The 17,991-nt window shown below is 45.9% G+C and overlaps 17 non-coding genes across 17 annotated transcripts; 7 read left to right on the forward strand and 10 right to left on the reverse strand.

The window, feature by feature from the left end:
• The first annotated feature begins 1,036 nt into the window (after positions 1-1,036).
• On the forward strand, positions 1,037-1,108 carry TRNAE-UUC (transfer RNA glutamic acid (anticodon UUC)). The gene has a single exon. It is a non-coding gene; the product is annotated as a tRNA-Glu (tRNA).
• Positions 1,109-1,956: 848 nt separating this feature from the next.
• TRNAM-CAU (transfer RNA methionine (anticodon CAU)) lies at positions 1,957-2,029 on the reverse strand. The gene has a single exon. It is a non-coding gene; the product is annotated as a tRNA-Met (tRNA).
• A 120-nt stretch (positions 2,030-2,149) lies between these two features.
• TRNAE-UUC (transfer RNA glutamic acid (anticodon UUC)) lies at positions 2,150-2,221 on the forward strand. The gene has a single exon. It is a non-coding gene; the product is annotated as a tRNA-Glu (tRNA).
• Positions 2,222-3,069: 848 nt separating this feature from the next.
• Positions 3,070-3,142, reverse strand: TRNAM-CAU (transfer RNA methionine (anticodon CAU)). Its single transcript has one exon. It is a non-coding gene; the product is annotated as a tRNA-Met (tRNA).
• A 1,232-nt stretch (positions 3,143-4,374) lies between these two features.
• TRNAE-UUC (transfer RNA glutamic acid (anticodon UUC)) lies at positions 4,375-4,446 on the forward strand. The gene has a single exon. It is a non-coding gene; the product is annotated as a tRNA-Glu (tRNA).
• An 848-nt stretch (positions 4,447-5,294) lies between these two features.
• On the reverse strand, positions 5,295-5,367 carry TRNAM-CAU (transfer RNA methionine (anticodon CAU)). The gene has a single exon. It is a non-coding gene; the product is annotated as a tRNA-Met (tRNA).
• Positions 5,368-6,599: 1,232 nt separating this feature from the next.
• Positions 6,600-6,671, forward strand: TRNAE-UUC (transfer RNA glutamic acid (anticodon UUC)). The gene has a single exon. It is a non-coding gene; the product is annotated as a tRNA-Glu (tRNA).
• Positions 6,672-7,519: 848 nt separating this feature from the next.
• Positions 7,520-7,592, reverse strand: TRNAM-CAU (transfer RNA methionine (anticodon CAU)). The gene has a single exon. It is a non-coding gene; the product is annotated as a tRNA-Met (tRNA).
• Positions 7,593-8,824: 1,232 nt separating this feature from the next.
• On the forward strand, positions 8,825-8,896 carry TRNAE-UUC (transfer RNA glutamic acid (anticodon UUC)). Its single transcript has one exon. It is a non-coding gene; the product is annotated as a tRNA-Glu (tRNA).
• Positions 8,897-9,744: 848 nt separating this feature from the next.
• Positions 9,745-9,817, reverse strand: TRNAM-CAU (transfer RNA methionine (anticodon CAU)). Its single transcript has one exon. It is a non-coding gene; the product is annotated as a tRNA-Met (tRNA).
• A 120-nt stretch (positions 9,818-9,937) lies between these two features.
• TRNAE-UUC (transfer RNA glutamic acid (anticodon UUC)) lies at positions 9,938-10,009 on the forward strand. Its single transcript has one exon. It is a non-coding gene; the product is annotated as a tRNA-Glu (tRNA).
• Positions 10,010-10,857: 848 nt separating this feature from the next.
• Positions 10,858-10,930, reverse strand: TRNAM-CAU (transfer RNA methionine (anticodon CAU)). Its single transcript has one exon. It is a non-coding gene; the product is annotated as a tRNA-Met (tRNA).
• Positions 10,931-12,162: 1,232 nt separating this feature from the next.
• On the forward strand, positions 12,163-12,234 carry TRNAE-UUC (transfer RNA glutamic acid (anticodon UUC)). The gene has a single exon. It is a non-coding gene; the product is annotated as a tRNA-Glu (tRNA).
• Positions 12,235-13,082: 848 nt separating this feature from the next.
• Positions 13,083-13,155, reverse strand: TRNAM-CAU (transfer RNA methionine (anticodon CAU)). The gene has a single exon. It is a non-coding gene; the product is annotated as a tRNA-Met (tRNA).
• A 1,040-nt stretch (positions 13,156-14,195) lies between these two features.
• On the reverse strand, positions 14,196-14,268 carry TRNAM-CAU (transfer RNA methionine (anticodon CAU)). Its single transcript has one exon. It is a non-coding gene; the product is annotated as a tRNA-Met (tRNA).
• A 2,153-nt stretch (positions 14,269-16,421) lies between these two features.
• On the reverse strand, positions 16,422-16,494 carry TRNAM-CAU (transfer RNA methionine (anticodon CAU)). The gene has a single exon. It is a non-coding gene; the product is annotated as a tRNA-Met (tRNA).
• Positions 16,495-17,533: 1,039 nt separating this feature from the next.
• On the reverse strand, positions 17,534-17,606 carry TRNAM-CAU (transfer RNA methionine (anticodon CAU)). The gene has a single exon. It is a non-coding gene; the product is annotated as a tRNA-Met (tRNA).
• Positions 17,607-17,991: the final 385 nt, after the last annotated feature.

The raw sequence follows: 17,991 nt of genomic DNA on the forward strand, positions 1-17,991 counted from the left end.
AAGTCCTTTTAACGACCCGCACACTCCTAGTGCTGAAACCTCAAAGCTGTTTTTCCATTGTAACCTCCAATCATTCCCTTGTTGTCAAAGTACCAAGGGTCAAAGCCAGGGATGCAGACAAGACAGGTCAAGCCGGGTCAGGACAGGAAATGAAATACTATCAGGAACACAGGAACTCACAGGGCAAGCTGAAGTTCATCCAGCAACTAATGGCTAATGCACGCGCTTTGGCGTACGTATATGCGCACTGGCACATGAATTTTCACACATGAATAATATCAGGATCACAGGAACTCACAGGGGAAGCTGAAGATCATCCAGCAACTAATGGCTTATGCTGCTAGCTTTAAATAGGCCACTGGGCACCAGAAATTGTCACGCATTGTGTGCGCTTTGGCGTACGCACATGCGTGCTAGCACATGAAGTTTCTCGGCCGTTCTCGCTCTTCTGCACATTTGCATTGGCAAATATCTATGTGCCAATCTTCTGCAAACCATTCTCTGACAGAGACATCATCTTTTTTTTCCACACCTTTGAAAAAGCCCTTTTGAATTCCTCTGTGCTTTGCTCTTTCTGTGTGATGAAACTAAGGGAAGCATGTCACATAGATGGAAAATGCCTCTGTTGTTCCAGGATGAGTAGACATTGTATCTTGCAAGGTCTGTTGGATGCAGAGCTAAAGATTTTAGCTGGGTGGAATATGGTGGAAGGCAAAAAGCACTGAAAGCTTGATCTTGCGGTCAATTTTCCATCCATATGGTTTCCTACAAGACCTAAGGGATGAAGAGTAGTGTTTTTCATAGATTAAGGACCCCAAGGCTCACAAAATGGTTAGAGAGTAGTGCGCCGTGTGAGGATCGAACTCACGACCTTCAGATTATGAGACTGACGCGCTACCTGCTGCGCTAACGAGGCCAATTAGTGAAAGCGATATGTGTGTCATAGCTGGCCACCATACTTGGAAGCTGATGGCGGTGGCACATCTTTTTTTCCCTTTGGTTTTCTCTATTTTTCTCAAAACAAGGCAGCTAGTTTTCCCATATGGTCTAGCGGTTAGGATTCCTGGTTTTCACCCAGGCGGCCCGGGTTCGACTCCCGGTATGGGAAATGCAAGTCCTTTTAACGACCCGCACACTCCTAGTGCTGAAACCTCAAAGCTGTTTTTCCATTGTAACCTCCAATCATTCCCTTGTTGTCAAAGTACCAAGGGTCAAAGCCAGGGATGCAGACAAGACAGGTCAAGCCGGGTCAGGACAGGAAATGAAATACTATCAGGAACACAGGAACTCACAGGGCAAGCTGAAGTTCATCCAGCAACTAATGGCTCATGCACGCGCTTTGGCGTACGTATATGCGCACTGGCACATGAATTTTCACACATGAATTATATCAGGATCACAGGAACTCACAGGGGAAGCTGAAGATCATCCAGCAACTAATGGCTTATGCTGCTAGCTTTAAATAGGCCACTGGGCACCAGAAATTGTCACGCATTGTGTGCGCTTTGGCGTACGCACATGCGTACTAGCACATGAAGTTTCTCGGCCGTTCTCGCTCTTCTGCACATTTGCATTGGCAAATATCTATGTGCCAATCTTCTGCAAACCATTCTCTGACAGAGACATCATCTTTTTTTTCCACACCTTTGAAAAAGCCCTTTTGAATTCCTCTGTGCTTTGTTCTTTCTGTGAGATGAAACTAAGGGAAGCATGTCACATAGATGGAAAATGCCTCTGTTGTTCCAGGATGAGTAGACATTGTATCTTGCAAGGTCTGTTGGATGCAGAGCTAAAGATTTTAGCTGGGTGGAATATGGTGGAAGGCAAAAGAGCACTGAAAGCTTGATCTTGCGGTCAATTTTCCATCCATATGGTTTCCTACAAGACCTAAGGGATGAAGAGTAGTGTTTTTCATAGATTAAGGACCCCAAGGCTCACAAAATGGTTAGAGAGTAGTGCCCCGTGTGAGGATCGAACTCACGACCTTCAGATTATGAGACTGACGCGCTACCTGCTGCGCTAACGAGGCCAATTAGTGAAAGCGATATGTGTGTCATAGCTGGCCACCATACTTGGAAGCTGATGGCGGTGGCACATCTTTTTTTCCCTTTGGTTTTCTCTATTTTTCTCAAAACAAGGCAGCTAGTTTTCCCATATGGTCTAGCGGTTAGGATTCCTGGTTTTCACCCAGGCGGCCCGGGTTCGACTCCCGGTATGGGAAATGCAAGTCCTTTTAACGACCCGCACACTCCTAGTGCTGAAACCTCAAAGCTGTTTTTCCATTGTAACCTCCAATCATTCCCTTGTTGTCAAAGTACCAAGGGTCAAAGCCAGGGATGCAGACAAGACAGGTCAAGCCGGGTCAGGACAGGAAATGAAATACTATCAGGAACACAGGAACTCACAGGGCAAGCTGAAGTTCATCCAGCAACTAATGGCTCATGCACGCGCTTTGGCGTACGTATATGCGCACTGGCACATGAATTTTCACACATGAATAATATCAGGATCACAGGAACTCACAGGGGAAGCTGAAGATCATCCAGCAACTAATGGCTTATGCTGCTAGCTTTAAATAGGCCACTGGGCACCAGAAATTGTCACGCATTGTGTGCGCTTTGGCGTACGCACATGCGTACTAGCACATGAAGTTTCTCGGCCGTTCTCGCTCTTCTGCACATTTGCATTGGCAAATATCTATGTGCCAATCTTCTGCAAACCATTCTCTGACAGAGACATCATCTTTTTTTTCCACACCTTTGAAAAAGCCCTTTTGAATTCCTCGGTGCTTTGTTCTTTCTGTGTGATGAAACTAAGGGAAGCATGTCACATAGATGGAAAATGCCTCTGTTGTTCCAGGATGAGTAGACATTGTATCTTGCAAGGTCTGTTGGATGCAGAGCTAAAGATTTTAGCTGGGTGGAATATGGTGGAAGGCAAAAGAGCACTGAAAGCTTGATCTTCCGGTCAATTTTCCATCCATATGGTTTCCTACAAGACCTAAGGGATGAAGAGTAGTGTTTTTCATAGATTAAGGACCCCAAGGCTCACAAAACGGTTAGAGAGTAGTGCCCCGTGTGAGGATCGAACTCACGACCTTCAGATTATGAGACTGACGCGCTACCTGCTGCGCTAACGAGGCCAATTAGTGAAAGTGATATGTGTGTCATAGCTGGCCACCATACTTGGAAGCTGATGGCGGTGGCACATCTTTTTTTCCCTTTGGTTTTCTCTATTTTTCTCAAAACAAGGCAGCTAGTTTTCCCATATGGTCTAGCGGTTAGGATTCCTGGTTTTCACCCAGGCGGCCCGGGTTCCACTCCCGGTATGGGAAATGCAAGTCCTTTTAACGACCCGCACACTCCTAGTGCTGAAACCTCAAAGCTGTTTTTCCATTGTAACCTCCAATCATTCCCTTGTTGTCAAAGTACCAAGGGTCAAAGCCAGGGATGCAGACAAGACAGGTCAAGCCGGGTCAGGACAGGAAATCAAATACTATCAGGAACACAGGAACTCACAGGGCAAGCTGAAGTTCATCCAGCAACTAATGGCTCATGCACGCGCTTTGGCGTACGTATATGCGCACTGGCACATGAATTTTCACACATGAATAATATCAGGATCACAGAAACTCACAGGGGAAGCTGAAGATCATCCAGCAACTAATGGCTTATGCTGCTAGCTTTAAATAGGCCACTGGGCACCAGAAATTGTCACGCATTGTGTGCGCTTTGGCGTACGCACATGCGTACTAGCACATGAAGTTTCTCGGCCGTTCTCGCTCTTCTGCACATTTGCATTGGCAAATATCTATGTGCCAATCTTCTGCAAACCATTCTCTGACAGAGACATCATCTTTTTTTTCCACACCTTTGAAAAAGCCCTTTTGAATTCCTCGGTGCTTTGTTCTTTCTGTGTGATGAAACTAAGGGAAGCATGTCACATAGATGGAAAATGCCTCTGTTGTTCCAGGATGAGTAGACATTGTATCTTGCAAGGTCTGTTGGATGCAGAGCTAAAGATTTTAGCTGGATGGAATATGGTGGAAGGCAAAAAGCACTGAAAGCTTGATCTTGCGGTCAATTTTCCATCCATATGGTTTCCTACAAGACCTAAGGGATGAAGAGTAGTGTTTTTCATAGATTAAGGACCCCAAGGCTCACAAAATGGTTAGAGAGTAGTGCCCTGTGTGAGGATCGAACTCACGACGTTCAGATTATGAGACTGACGCGCTACCTGCTGCGCTAACGAGGCCAATTAGTGAAAGCGATATGTGTGTCATAGCTGGCCACCATACTTGGAAGCTGATGGCGGTGGCACATCTTTTTTTCCCTTTGGTTTTCTCTATTTTTCTCAAAACAAGGCAGCTTGTTTTCCCATATGGTCTAGCGGTTAGGATTCCTGGTTTTCACCCAGGCGGCCCGGGTTCGACTCCCGGTATGGGAAGTGCAAGTCCTTTTAACGACCCACACACTCCTAGTGCTGAAACCTCAAAGCTGTTTTTCCATTGTAACCTCCAATCATTCCCTTGTTGTCAAAGTACCAAGGGTCAAAGCCAGGGATGCAGACAAGACAGGTCAAGCCGGGTCAGGACAGGAAATCAAATACTATCAGGAACACAGGAACTCACAGGGCAAGCTGAAGTTCATCCAGCAACTAATGGCTCATGCACGCGCTTTGGCGTACGTATATGCACACTGGCACATGAATTTTCACACATGAATAATATCAGGATCACAGGAACTCACAGGGGAAGCTGAAGATCATCCAGCAACTAATGGCTTATGCTGCTAGCTTTAAATAGGCCACTGGGCACCAGAAATTGTCACGCATTGTGTGCGCTTTGGCGTACGCACATGCGTACTAGCACATGAAGTTTCTCGGCCGTTCTCGCTCTTCTGCACATTTGCATTGGCAAATATCTATGTGCCAATCTTCTGCAAACCATTCTCTGACAGAGACATCATCTTTTTTTTCCACACCTTTGAAAAAGCCCTTTTGAATTCCTCGGTGCTTTGTTCTTTCTGTGTGATGAAACTAAGGGAAGCATGTCACATAGATGGAAAATGCCTCTGTTGTTCCAGGATGAGTAGACATTGTATCTTGCAAGGTCTGTTGGATGCAGAGCTAAAGATTTTAGCTGGGTGGAATATGGTGGAAGGCAAAAGAGCACTGAAAGCTTGATCTTCCGGTCAATTTTCCATCCATATGGTTTCCTACAAGACCTAAGGGATGAAGAGTAGTGTTTTTCATAGATTAAGGACCCCAAGGCTCACAAAACGGTTAGAGAGTAGTGCCCCGTGTGAGGATCGAACTCACGACCTTCAGATTATGAGACTGACGCGCTACCTGCTGCGCTAACGAGGCCAATTAGTGAAAGTGATATGTGTGTCATAGCTGGCCACCATACTTGGAAGCTGATGGCGGTGGCACATCTTTTTTTCCCTTTGGTTTTCTCTATTTTTCTCAAAACAAGGCAGCTAGTTTTCCCATATGGTCTAGCGGTTAGGATTCCTGGTTTTCACCCAGGCGGCCCGGGTTCCACTCCCGGTATGGGAAATGCAAGTCCTTTTAACGACCCGCACACTCCTAGTGCTGAAACCTCAAAGCTGTTTTTCCATTGTAACCTCCAATCATTCCCTTGTTGTCAAAGTACCAAGGGTCAAAGCCAGGGATGCAGACAAGACAGGTCAAGCCGGGTCAGGACAGGAAATCAAATACTATCAGGAACACAGGAACTCACAGGGCAAGCTGAAGTTCATCCAGCAACTAATGGCTCATGCACGCGCTTTGGCGTACGTATATGCGCACTGGCACATGAATTTTCACACATGAATAATATCAGGATCACAGAAACTCACAGGGGAAGCTGAAGATCATCCAGCAACTAATGGCTTATGCTGATAGCTTTAAATAGGCCACTGGGCACCAGAAATTGTCACGCATTGTGTGCGCTTTGGCGTACGCACATGCGTACTAGCACATGAAGTTTCTCGGCCGTTCTCGCTCTTCTGCACATTTGCATTGGCAAATATCTATGTGCCAATCTTCTGCAAACCATTCTCTGACAGAGACATCATCTTTTTTTTCCACACCTTTGAAAAAGCCCTTTTGAATTCCTCTGTGCTTTGTTCTTTCTGTGTGATGAAACTAAGGGAAGCATGTCACATAGATGGAAAATGCCTCTGTTGTTCCAGGATGAGTAGACATTGTATCTTGCAAGGTCTGTTGGATGCAGAGCTAAAGATTTTAGCTGGGTGGAATATGGTGGAAGGCAAAAAGCACTGAAAGCTTGATCTTGCGGTCAATTTTCCATCCATATGGTTTCCTACAAGACCTAAGGGATGAAGAGTAGTGTTTTTCATAGATTAAGGACCCCAAGGCTCACAAAATGGTTAGAGAGTAGTGCCCTGTGTGAGGATCGAACTCACGACGTTCAAATTATGAGACTGACGCGCTACCTGCTGCGCTAACGAGGCCAATTAGTGAAAGCGATATGTGTGTCATAGCTGGCCACCATACTTGGAAGCTGATGGCGGTGGCACATCTTTTTTTCCCTTTGGTTTTCTCTATTTTTCTCAAAACAAGGCAGCTTGTTTTCCCATATGGTCTAGCGGTTAGGATTCCTGGTTTTCACCCAGGCGGCCCGGGTTCGACTCCCGGTATGGGAAGTGCAAGTCCTTTTAACGACCCACACACTCCTAGTGCTGAAACCTCAAAGCTGTTTTTCCATTGTAACCTCCAATCATTCCCTTGTTGTCAAAGTACCAAGGGTCAAAGCCAGGGATGCAGACAAGACAGGTCAAGCCGGGTCAGGACAGGAAATGAAATACTATCAGGAACACAGGAACTCACAGGGCAAGCTGAAGTTCATCCAGCAACTAATGGCTCATGCACGCGCTTTGGCGTACGTATATGCACACTGGCACATGAATTTTCACACATGAATAATATCAGGATCACAGGAACTCACAGGGGAAGCTGAAGATCATCCAGCAACTAATGGCTTATGCTGCTAGCTTTAAATAGGCCACTGGGCACCAGAAATTGTCACGCATTGTGTGCGCTTTGGCGTACGCACATGCGTACTAGCACATGAAGTTTCTCGGCCGTTCTCGCTCTTCTGCACATTTGCATTGGCAAATATCTATGTGCCAATCTTCTGCAAACCATTCTCTGACAGAGACATCATCTTTTTTTTCCACACCTTTGAAAAAGCCCTTTTGAATTCCTCGGTGCTTTGTTTTTTCTGTGTGATGAAACTAAGGGAAGCATGTCACATAGATGGAAAATGCCTCTGTTGTTCCAGGATGAGTAGACATTGTATCTTGCAAGGTCTGTTGGATGCAGAGCTAAAGATTTTAGCTGGGTGGAATATGGTGGAAGGCAAAAGAGCACTGAAAGCTTGATCTTGCGGTCAATTTTCCATCCATATGGTTTCCTACAAGACCTAAGGGATGAAGAGTAGTGTTTTTCATAGATTAAGGACCCCAAGGCTCACAAAACGGTTAGAGAGTAGTGCCCCGTGTGAGGATCGAACTCACGACCTTCAGATTATGAGACTGACGCGCTACCTGCTGCGCTAACGAGGCTAATTAGTGAAAGTGATATGTGTGTCATAGCTGGCCACCATACTTGGAAGCTGATGGCGGTGGCACATCTTTTTTTCCCTTTGGTTTTCTCTATTTTTCTCAAAACAAGGCAGCTAGTTTTCCCATATGGTCTAGCGGTTAGGATTCCTGGTTTTCACCCAGGCGGCCCTGGTTCCACTCCCGGTATGGGAAATGCAAGTCCTTTTAACGACCCGCACACTCCTAGTGCTGAAACCTCAAAGCTGTTTTTCCATTGTAACCTCCAATCATTCCCTTGTTGTCAAAGTACCAAGGGTCAAAGCCAGGGATGCAGACAAGACAGGTCAAGCCGGGTCAGGACAGGAAATGAAATACTATCAGGAACACAGGAACTCACAGGGCAAGCTGAAGTTCATCCAGCAACTAATGGCTAATGCACGCGCTTTGGCGTACGTATATGCGCACTGGCACATGAATTTTCACACATGAATAATATCAGGATCACAGGAACTCACAGGGGAAGCTGAAGATCATCCAGCAACTAATGGCTTATGCTGCTAGCTTTAAATAGGCCACTGGGCACCAGAAATTGTCACGCATTGTGTGCGCTTTGGCGTACGCACATGCGTGCTAGCACATGAAGTTTCTCGGCCGTTCTCGCTCTTCTGCACATTTGCATTGGCAAATATCTATGTGCCAATCTTCTGCAAACCATTCTCTGACAGAGACATCATCTTTTTTTTCCACACCTTTGAAAAAGCCCTTTTGAATTCCTCTGTGCTTTGCTCTTTCTGTGTGATGAAACTAAGGGAAGCATGTCACATAGATGGAAAATGCCTCTGTTGTTCCAGGATGAGTAGACATTGTATCTTGCAAGGTCTGTTGGATGCAGAGCTAAAGATTTTAGCTGGGTGGAATATGGTGGAAGGCAAAAAGCACTGAAAGCTTGATCTTGCGGTCAATTTTCCATCCATATGGTTTCCTACAAGACCTAAGGGATGAAGAGTAGTGTTTTTCATAGATTAAGGACCCCAAGGCTCACAAAATGGTTAGAGAGTAGTGCGCCGTGTGAGGATCGAACTCACGACCTTCAGATTATGAGACTGACGCGCTACCTGCTGCGCTAACGAGGCCAATTAGTGAAAGCGATATGTGTGTCATAGCTGGCCACCATACTTGGAAGCTGATGGCGGTGGCACATCTTTTTTTCCCTTTGGTTTTCTCTATTTTTCTCAAAACAAGGCAGCTAGTTTTCCCATATGGTCTAGCGGTTAGGATTCCTGGTTTTCACCCAGGCGGCCCGGGTTCGACTCCCGGTATGGGAAATGCAAGTCCTTTTAACGACCCGCACACTCCTAGTGCTGAAACCTCAAAGCTGTTTTTCCATTGTAACCTCCAATCATTCCCTTGTTGTCAAAGTACCAAGGGTCAAAGCCAGGGATGCAGACAAGACAGGTCAAGCCGGGTCAGGACAGGAAATGAAATACTATCAGGAACACAGGAACTCACAGGGCAAGCTGAAGTTCATCCAGCAACTAATGGCTCATGCACGCGCTTTGGCGTACGTATATGCGCACTGGCACATGAATTTTCACACATGAATAATATCAGGATCACAGGAACTCACAGGGGAAGCTGAAGATCATCCAGCAACTAATGGCTTATGCTGCTAGCTTTAAATAGGCCACTGGGCACCAGAAATTGTCACGCATTGTGTGCGCTTTGGCGTACGCACATGCGTACTAGCACATGAAGTTTCTCGGCCGTTCTCGCTCTTCTGCACATTTGCATTGGCAAATATCTATGTGCCAATCTTCTGCAAACCATTCTCTGACAGAGACATCATCTTTTTTTTCCACACCTTTGAAAAAGCCCTTTTGAATTCCTCTGTGCTTTGTTCTTTCTGTGAGATGAAACTAAGGGAAGCATGTCACATAGATGGAAAATGCCTCTGTTGTTCCAGGATGAGTAGACATTGTATCTTGCAAGGTCTGTTGGATGCAGAGCTAAAGATTTTAGCTGGGTGGAATATGGTGGAAGGCAAAAGAGCACTGAAAGCTTGATCTTGCGGTCAATTTTCCATCCATATGGTTTCCTACAAGACCTAAGGGATGAAGAGTAGTGTTTTTCATAGATTAAGGACCCCAAGGCTCACAAAATGGTTAGAGAGTAGTGCCCCGTGTGAGGATCGAACTCACGACCTTCAGATTATGAGACTGACGCGCTACCTGCTGCGCTAACGAGGCCAATTAGTGAAAGCGATATGTGTGTCATAGCTGGCCACCATACTTGGAAGCTGATGGCGGTGGCACATCTTTTTTTCCCTTTGGTTTTCTCTATTTTTCTCAAAACAAGGCAGCTAGTTTTCCCATATGGTCTAGCGGTTAGGATTCCTGGTTTTCACCCAGGCGGCCCGGGTTCGACTCCCGGTATGGGAAATGCAAGTCCTTTTAACGACCCGCACACTCCTAGTGCTGAAACCTCAAAGCTGTTTTTCCATTGTAACCTCCAATCATTCCCTTGTTGTCAAAGTACCAAGGGTCAAAGCCAGGGATGCAGACAAGACAGGTCAAGCCGGGTCAGGACAGGAAATGAAATACTATCAGGAACACAGGAACTCACAGGGCAAGCTGAAGTTCATCCAGCAACTAATGGCTCATGCACGCGCTTTGGCGTACGTATATGCGCACTGGCACATGAATTTTCACACATGAATAATATCAGGATCACAGGAACTCACAGGGGAAGCTGAAGATCATCCAGCAACTAATGGCTTATGCTGCTAGCTTTAAATAGGCCACTGGGCACCAGAAATTGTCACGCATTGTGTGCGCTTTGGCGTACGCACATGCGTACTAGCACATGAAGTTTCTCGGCCGTTCTCGCTCTTCTGCACATTTGCATTGGCAAATATCTATGTGCCAATCTTCTGCAAACCATTCTCTGACAGAGACATCATCTTTTTTTTCCACACCTTTGAAAAAGCCCTTTTGAATTCCTCGGTGCTTTGTTCTTTCTGTGTGATGAAACTAAGGGAAGCATGTCACATAGATGGAAAATGCCTCTGTTGTTCCAGGATGAGTAGACATTGTATCTTGCAAGGTCTGTTGGATGCAGAGCTAAAGATTTTAGCTGGGTGGAATATGGTGGAAGGCAAAAGAGCACTGAAAGCTTGATCTTCCGGTCAATTTTCCATCCATATGGTTTCCTACAAGACCTAAGGGATGAAGAGTAGTGTTTTTCATAGATTAAGGACCCCAAGGCTCACAAAACGGTTAGAGAGTAGTGCCCCGTGTGAGGATCGAACTCACGACCTTCAGATTATGAGACTGACGCGCTACCTGCTGCGCTAACGAGGCCAATTAGTGAAAGTGATATGTGTGTCATAGCTGGCCACCATACTTGGAAGCTGATGGCGGTGGCACATCTTTTTTTCCCTTTGGTTTTCTCTATTTTTCTCAAAACAAGGCAGCTAGTTTTCCCATATGGTCTAGCGGTTAGGATTCCTGGTTTTCACCCAGGCGGCCCGGGTTCCACTCCCGGTATGGGAAATGCAAGTCCTTTTAACGACCCGCACACTCCTAGTGCTGAAACCTCAAAGCTGTTTTTCCATTGTAACCTCCAATCATTCCCTTGTTGTCAAAGTACCAAGGGTCAAAGCCAGGGATGCAGACAAGACAGGTCAAGCCGGGTCAGGACAGGAAATCAAATACTATCAGGAACACAGGAACTCACAGGGCAAGCTGAAGTTCATCCAGCAACTAATGGCTCATGCACGCGCTTTGGCGTACGTATATGCGCACTGGCACATGAATTTTCACACATGAATAATATCAGGATCACAGAAACTCACAGGGGAAGCTGAAGATCATCCAGCAACTAATGGCTTATGCTGCTAGCTTTAAATAGGCCACTGGGCACCAGAAATTGTCACGCATTGTGTGCGCTTTGGCGTACGCACATGCGTACTAGCACATGAAGTTTCTCGGCCGTTCTCGCTCTTCTGCACATTTGCATTGGCAAATATCTATGTGCCAATCTTCTGCAAACCATTCTCTGACAGAGACATCATCTTTTTTTTCCACACCTTTGAAAAAGCCCTTTTGAATTCCTCGGTGCTTTGTTCTTTCTGTGTGATGAAACTAAGGGAAGCATGTCACATAGATGGAAAATGCCTCTGTTGTTCCAGGATGAGTAGACATTGTATCTTGCAAGGTCTGTTGGATGCAGAGCTAAAGATTTTAGCTGGATGGAATATGGTGGAAGGCAAAAAGCACTGAAAGCTTGATCTTGCGGTCAATTTTCCATCCATATGGTTTCCTACAAGACCTAAGGGATGAAGAGTAGTGTTTTTCATAGATTAAGGACCCCAAGGCTCACAAAATGGTTAGAGAGTAGTGCCCTGTGTGAGGATCGAACTCACGACGTTCAGATTATGAGACTGACGCGCTACCTGCTGCGCTAACGAGGCCAATTAGTGAAAGCGATATGTGTGTCATAGCTGGCCACCATACTTGGAAGCTGATGGCGGTGGCACATCTTTTTTTCCCTTTGGTTTTCTCTATTTTTCTCAAAACAAGGCAGCTTGTTTTCCCATATGGTCTAGCGGTTAGGATTCCTGGTTTTCACCCAGGCGGCCCGGGTTCGACTCCCGGTATGGGAAGTGCAAGTCCTTTTAACGACCCACACACTCCTAGTGCTGAAACCTCAAAGCTGTTTTTCCATTGTAACCTCCAATCATTCCCTTGTTGTCAAAGTACCAAGGGTCAAAGCCAGGGATGCAGACAAGACAGGTCAAGCCGGGTCAGGACAGGAAATGAAATACTATCAGGAACACAGGAACTCACAGGGCAAGCTGAAGTTCATCCAGCAACTAATGGCTCATGCACGCGCTTTGGCGTACGTATATGCACACTGGCACATGAATTTTCACACATGAATAATATCAGGATCACAGGAACTCACAGGGGAAGCTGAAGATCATCCAGCAACTAATGGCTTATGCTGCTAGCTTTAAATAGGCCACTGGGCACCAGAAATTGTCACGCATTGTGTGCGCTTTGGCGTACGCACATGCGTACTAGCACATGAAGTTTCTCGGCCGTTCTCGCTCTTCTGCACATTTGCATTGGCAAATATCTATGTGCCAATCTTCTGCAAACCATTCTCTGACAGAGACATCATCTTTTTTTTCCACACCTTTGAAAAAGCCCTTTTGAATTCCTCGGTGCTTTGTTCTTTCTGTGTGATGAAACTAAGGGAAGCATGTCACATAGATGGAAAATGCCTCTGTTGTTCCAGGATGAGTAGACATTGTATCTTGCAAGGTCTGTTGGATGCAGAGCTAAAGATTTTAGCTGGGTGGAATATGGTGGAAGGCAAAAGAGCACTGAAAGCTTGATCTTCCGGTCAATTTTCCATCCATATGGTTTCCTACAAGACCTAAGGGATGAAGAGTAGTGTTTTTCATAGATTAAGGACCCCAAGGCTCACAAAACGGTTAGAGAGTAGTGCCCCGTGTGAGGATCGAACTCACGACCTTCAGATTATGAGACTGACGCGCTACCTGCTGCGCTAACGAGGCCAATTAGTGAAAGTGATATGTGTGTCATAGCTGGCCACCATACTTGGAAGCTGATGGCGGTGGCACATCTTTTTTTCCCTTTGGTTTTCTCTATTTTTCTCAAAACAAGGCAGCTAGTTTTCCCATATGGTCTAGCGGTTAGGATTCCTGGTTTTCACCCAGGCGGCCCGGGTTCCACTCCCGGTATGGGAAATGCAAGTCCTTTTAACGACCCGCACACTCCTAGTGCTGAAACCTCAAAGCTGTTTTTCCATTGTAACCTCCAATCATTCCCTTGTTGTCAAAGTACCAAGGGTCAAAGCCAGGGATGCAGACAAGACAGGTCAAGCCGGGTCAGGACAGGAAATCAAATACTATCAGGAACACAGGAACTCACAGGGCAAGCTGAAGTTCATCCAGCAACTAATGGCTCATGCACGCGCTTTGGCGTACGTATATGCACACTGGCACATGAATTTTCACACATGAATAATATCAGGATCACAGGAACTCACAGGGGAAGCTGAAGATCATCCAGCAACTAATGGCTTATGCTGCTAGCTTTAAATAGGCCACTGGGCACCAGAAATTGTCACGCATTGTGTGCGCTTTGGCGTACGCACATGCGTACTAGCACATGAAGTTTCTCGGCCGTTCTCGCTCTTCTGCACATTTGCATTGGCAAATATCTATGTGCCAATCTTCTGCAAACCATTCTCTGACAGAGACATCATCTTTTTTTTCCACACCTTTGAAAAAGCCCTTTTGAATTCCTCGGTGCTTTGTTTTTTCTGTGTGATGAAACTAAGGGAAGCATGTCACATAGATGGAAAATGCCTCTGTTGTTCCAGGATGAGTAGACATTGTATCTTGCAAGGTCTGTTGGATGCAGAGCTAAAGATTTTAGCTGGGTGGAATATGGTGGAAGGCAAAAGAGCACTGAAAGCTTGATCTTGCGGTCAATTTTCCATCCATATGGTTTCCTACAAGACCTAAGGGATGAAGAGTAGTGTTTTTCATAGATTAAGGACCCCAAGGCTCACAAAACGGTTAGAGAGTAGTGCCCCGTGTGAGGATCGAACTCACGACCTTCAGATTATGAGACTGACGCGCTACCTGCTGCGCTAACGAGGCTAATTAGTGAAAGTGATATGTGTGTCATAGCTGGCCACCATACTTGGAAGCTGATGGCGGTGGCACATCTTTTTTTCCCTTTGGTTTTCTCTATTTTTCTCAAAACAAGGCAGCTAGTTTTCCCATATGGTCTAGCGGTTAGGATTCCTGGTTTTCACCCAGGCGGCCCGGGTTCCACTCCCGGTATGGGAAATGCAAGTCCTTTTAACGACCCGCACACTCCTAGTGCTGAAACCTCAAAGCTGTTTTTCCATTGTAACCTCCAATCATTCCCTTGTTGTCAAAGTACCAAGGGTCAAAGCCAGGGATGCAGACAAGACAGGTCAAGCCGGGTCAGGACAGGAAATGAAATACTATCAGGAACACAGGAACTCACAGGGCAAGCTGAAGTTCATCCAGCAACTAATGGCTAATGCACGCGCTTTGGCGTACGTATATGCGCACTGGCACATGAATTTTCACACATGAATAATATCAGGATCACAGGAACTCACAGGGGAAGCTGAAGATCATCCAGCAACTAATGGCTTATGCTGCTAGCTTTAAATAGGCCACTGGGCACCAGAAATTGTCACGCATTGTGTGCGCTTTGGCGTACGCACATGCGTGCTAGCACATGAAGTTTCTCGGCCGTTCTCGCTCTTCTGCACATTTGCATTGGCAAATATCTATGTGCCAATCTTCTGCAAACCATTCTCTGACAGAGACATCATCTTTTTTTTCCACACCTTTGAAAAAGCCCTTTTGAATTCCTCTGTGCTTTGTTCTTTCTGTGTGATGAAACTAAGGGAAGCATGTCACATAGATGGAAAATGCCTCTGTTGTTCCAGGATGAGTAGACATTGTATCTTGCAAGGTCTGTTGGATGCAGAGCTAAAGATTTTAGCTGGGTGGAATATGGTGGAAGGCAAAAGAGCACTGAAAGCTTGATCTTGCGGTCAATTTTCCATCCATATGGTTTCCTACAAGACCTAAGGGATGAAGAGTAGTGTTTTTCATAGATTAAGGACCCCAAGGCTCACAAAATGGTTAGAGAGTAGTGCCCCGTGTGAGGATCGAACTCACGACCTTCAGATTATGAGACTGACACGCTACCTGCTGCGCTAACGAGGCCAATTAGTGAAAGCGATATGTGTGTCATAGCTGGCCACCATACTTGGAAGCTGATGGCGGTGGCACATCTTTTTTTCCCTTTGGTTTTCTCTATTTTTCTCAAAACAAAGCAGCTAGTTTTCCCATATGGTCTAGCGGTTAGGATTCCTGGTTTTCACCCAGGCGGCCCGGGTTCCACTCCCGGTATGGGAAATGCAAGTCCTTTTAACGACCCGCACACTCCTAGTGCTGAAACCTCAAAGCTGTTTTTCCATTGTAACCTCCAATCATTCCCTTGTTGTCAAAGTACCAAGGGTCAAAGCCAGGGATGCAGACAAGACAGGTCAAGCCGGGTCAGGACAGGAAATCAAATACTATCAGGAACACAGGAACTCACAGGGCAAGCTGAAGTTCATCCAGCAACTAATGGCTCATGCACGCGCTTTGGCGTACGTATATGCGCACTGGCACATGAATTTTCACACATGAATAATATCAGGATCACAGGAACTCACAGGGGAAGCTGAAGATCATCCAGCAACTAATGGCTTATGCTGCTAGCTTTAAATAGGCCACTGGGCACCAGAAATTGTCACGCATTGTGTGCGCTTTGGCGTACGCACATGCGTACTAGCACATGAAGTTTCTCGGCCGTTCTCGCTCTTCTGCACATTTGCATTGGCAAATATCTATGTGCCAATCTTCTGCAAACCATTCTCTGACAGAGACATCATCTTTTTTTTCCACACCTTTGAAAAAGCCCTTTTGAATTCCTCGGTGCTTTGTTCTTTCTGTGTGATGAAACTAAGGGAAGCATGTCACATAGATGGAAAATGCCTCTGTTGTTCCAGGATGAGTAGACATTGTATCTTGCAAGGTCTGTTGGATGCAGAGCTAAAGATTTTAGCTGGGTGGAATATGGTGGAAGGCAAAAGAGCACTGAAAGCTTGATCTTCCGGTCAATGTTCCATCCATATGGTTTCCTACAAGATCTAAGGGATGAAGAGTAGTGTTTTTCATAGATTAGGAGCCCCAAGGCTCACAAAATGGTAAGAGAGTAGTGCCCCGTGTGAGGATCGAACTCACGACCTTCAGATTATGAGACTGACGCGCTACCTGCTGCGCTAACGAGGCCAATTAGTGAAAGTGATATGTGTGTCATAGCTGGCCACCATACTTGGAAGCTGATGGCGGTGGCACATCTTTTTTTCCCTTTGGTTTTCTCTATTTTTCTCAAAACAAGGCAGATAGTTTTCCTATATGGTCTAGCGGTTAGGATTTCTGGTTTTCACCCAGGCGGCCCGGGTTCGACTCCCGGTATGGGAAATGCAAGTCCTTTTAACGACCCGCACACTCCTAGTGCTGAAACCTCAAAGCTGTTTTTCCATTGTAACCTCCAATCATTCCCTTGTTGTCAAAGTACCAAGGGTCAAAGCCAGGGATGCAGACAAGACAGGTCAAGCCGGGTCAGGACAGGAAATGAAATACTATCAGGAACACAGGAACTCACAGGGCAAGCTGAAGTTCATCCAGCAACTAATGGCTCATGCACGCGCTTTGGCGTACGTATATGCGCACTGGCACATGAATTTTCACACATGAATAATATCAGGATCACAGGAACTCACAGGGGAAGCTGAAGATCATCCAGCAACTAATGGCTTATGCTGCTAGCTTTAAATAGGCCACTGGGCACCAGAAATTGTCACGCATTGTGTGCGCTTTGGCGTACGCACATGCGTACTAGCACATGAAGTTTCTCGGCCGTTCTCGCTCTTCTGCACATTTGCATTGGCAAATATCTATGTGCCAATCTTCTGCAAACCATTCTCTGACAGAGACATCATCTTTTCTTTCCACACCTTTGAAAAGCCCTTTTGAATTCCTCGGTGCTTTGTTCTTTCTGTGTGATGAAACTAAGGGAAGCATGTCACATAGATGGAAAATGCCTCTGTTGTTCCAGGATGAGTAGACATTGTATCTTGCAAGGTCTGTTGGATGCAGAGCTAAAGATTTTAGCTGGGTGGAATATGGTGGAAGGCAAAAGAGCACTGAAAGCTTGATCTTCCGGTCAATGTTCCATCCATATGGTTTCCTACAAGATCTAAGGGATGAAGAGTAGTGTTTTTCATAGATTAGGAACCCCAAGGCTCACAAAATGGTTAGAGAGTAGTGCCCCGTGTGAGGATCGAACTCACGACCTTCAGATTATGAGACTGACGCGCTACCTGCTGCGCTAACGAGGCCAATTAGTGAAAGCGATATGTGTGTCATAGCTGGCCACCATACTTGGAAGCTGATGGCGGTGGCACATCTTTTTTTCCCTTTGGTTTTCTCTATTTTTCTCAAAACAAGGCAGATAGTTTTCCCATATGGTCTAGCGGTTAGGATTTCTGGTTTTCACCCAGGCGGCCCGGGTTCGACTCCCGGTATGGGAAATGCAAGTCCTTTTAACGACCCGCACACTCCTAGTGCTGAAACCTCAAAGCTGTTTTTCCATTGTAACCTCCAATCATTCCCTTGTTGTCAAAGTACCAAGGGTCAAAGCCAGGGATGCAGACAAGACAGGTCAAGCCGGGTCAGGACAGGAAATGAAATACTATCAGGAACACAGGAACTCACAGGGCAAGC

The sequence above is a fragment of the Lithobates pipiens genome, unplaced genomic scaffold (genome assembly GCF_037356315.1).
Source record: "Lithobates pipiens isolate NorthernLeopardFrog02 unplaced genomic scaffold, aLitPip1_a1.2 Scaffold_8, whole genome shotgun sequence".
Lineage (NCBI taxonomy): Eukaryota > Metazoa > Chordata > Amphibia > Anura > Ranidae > Lithobates > Lithobates pipiens.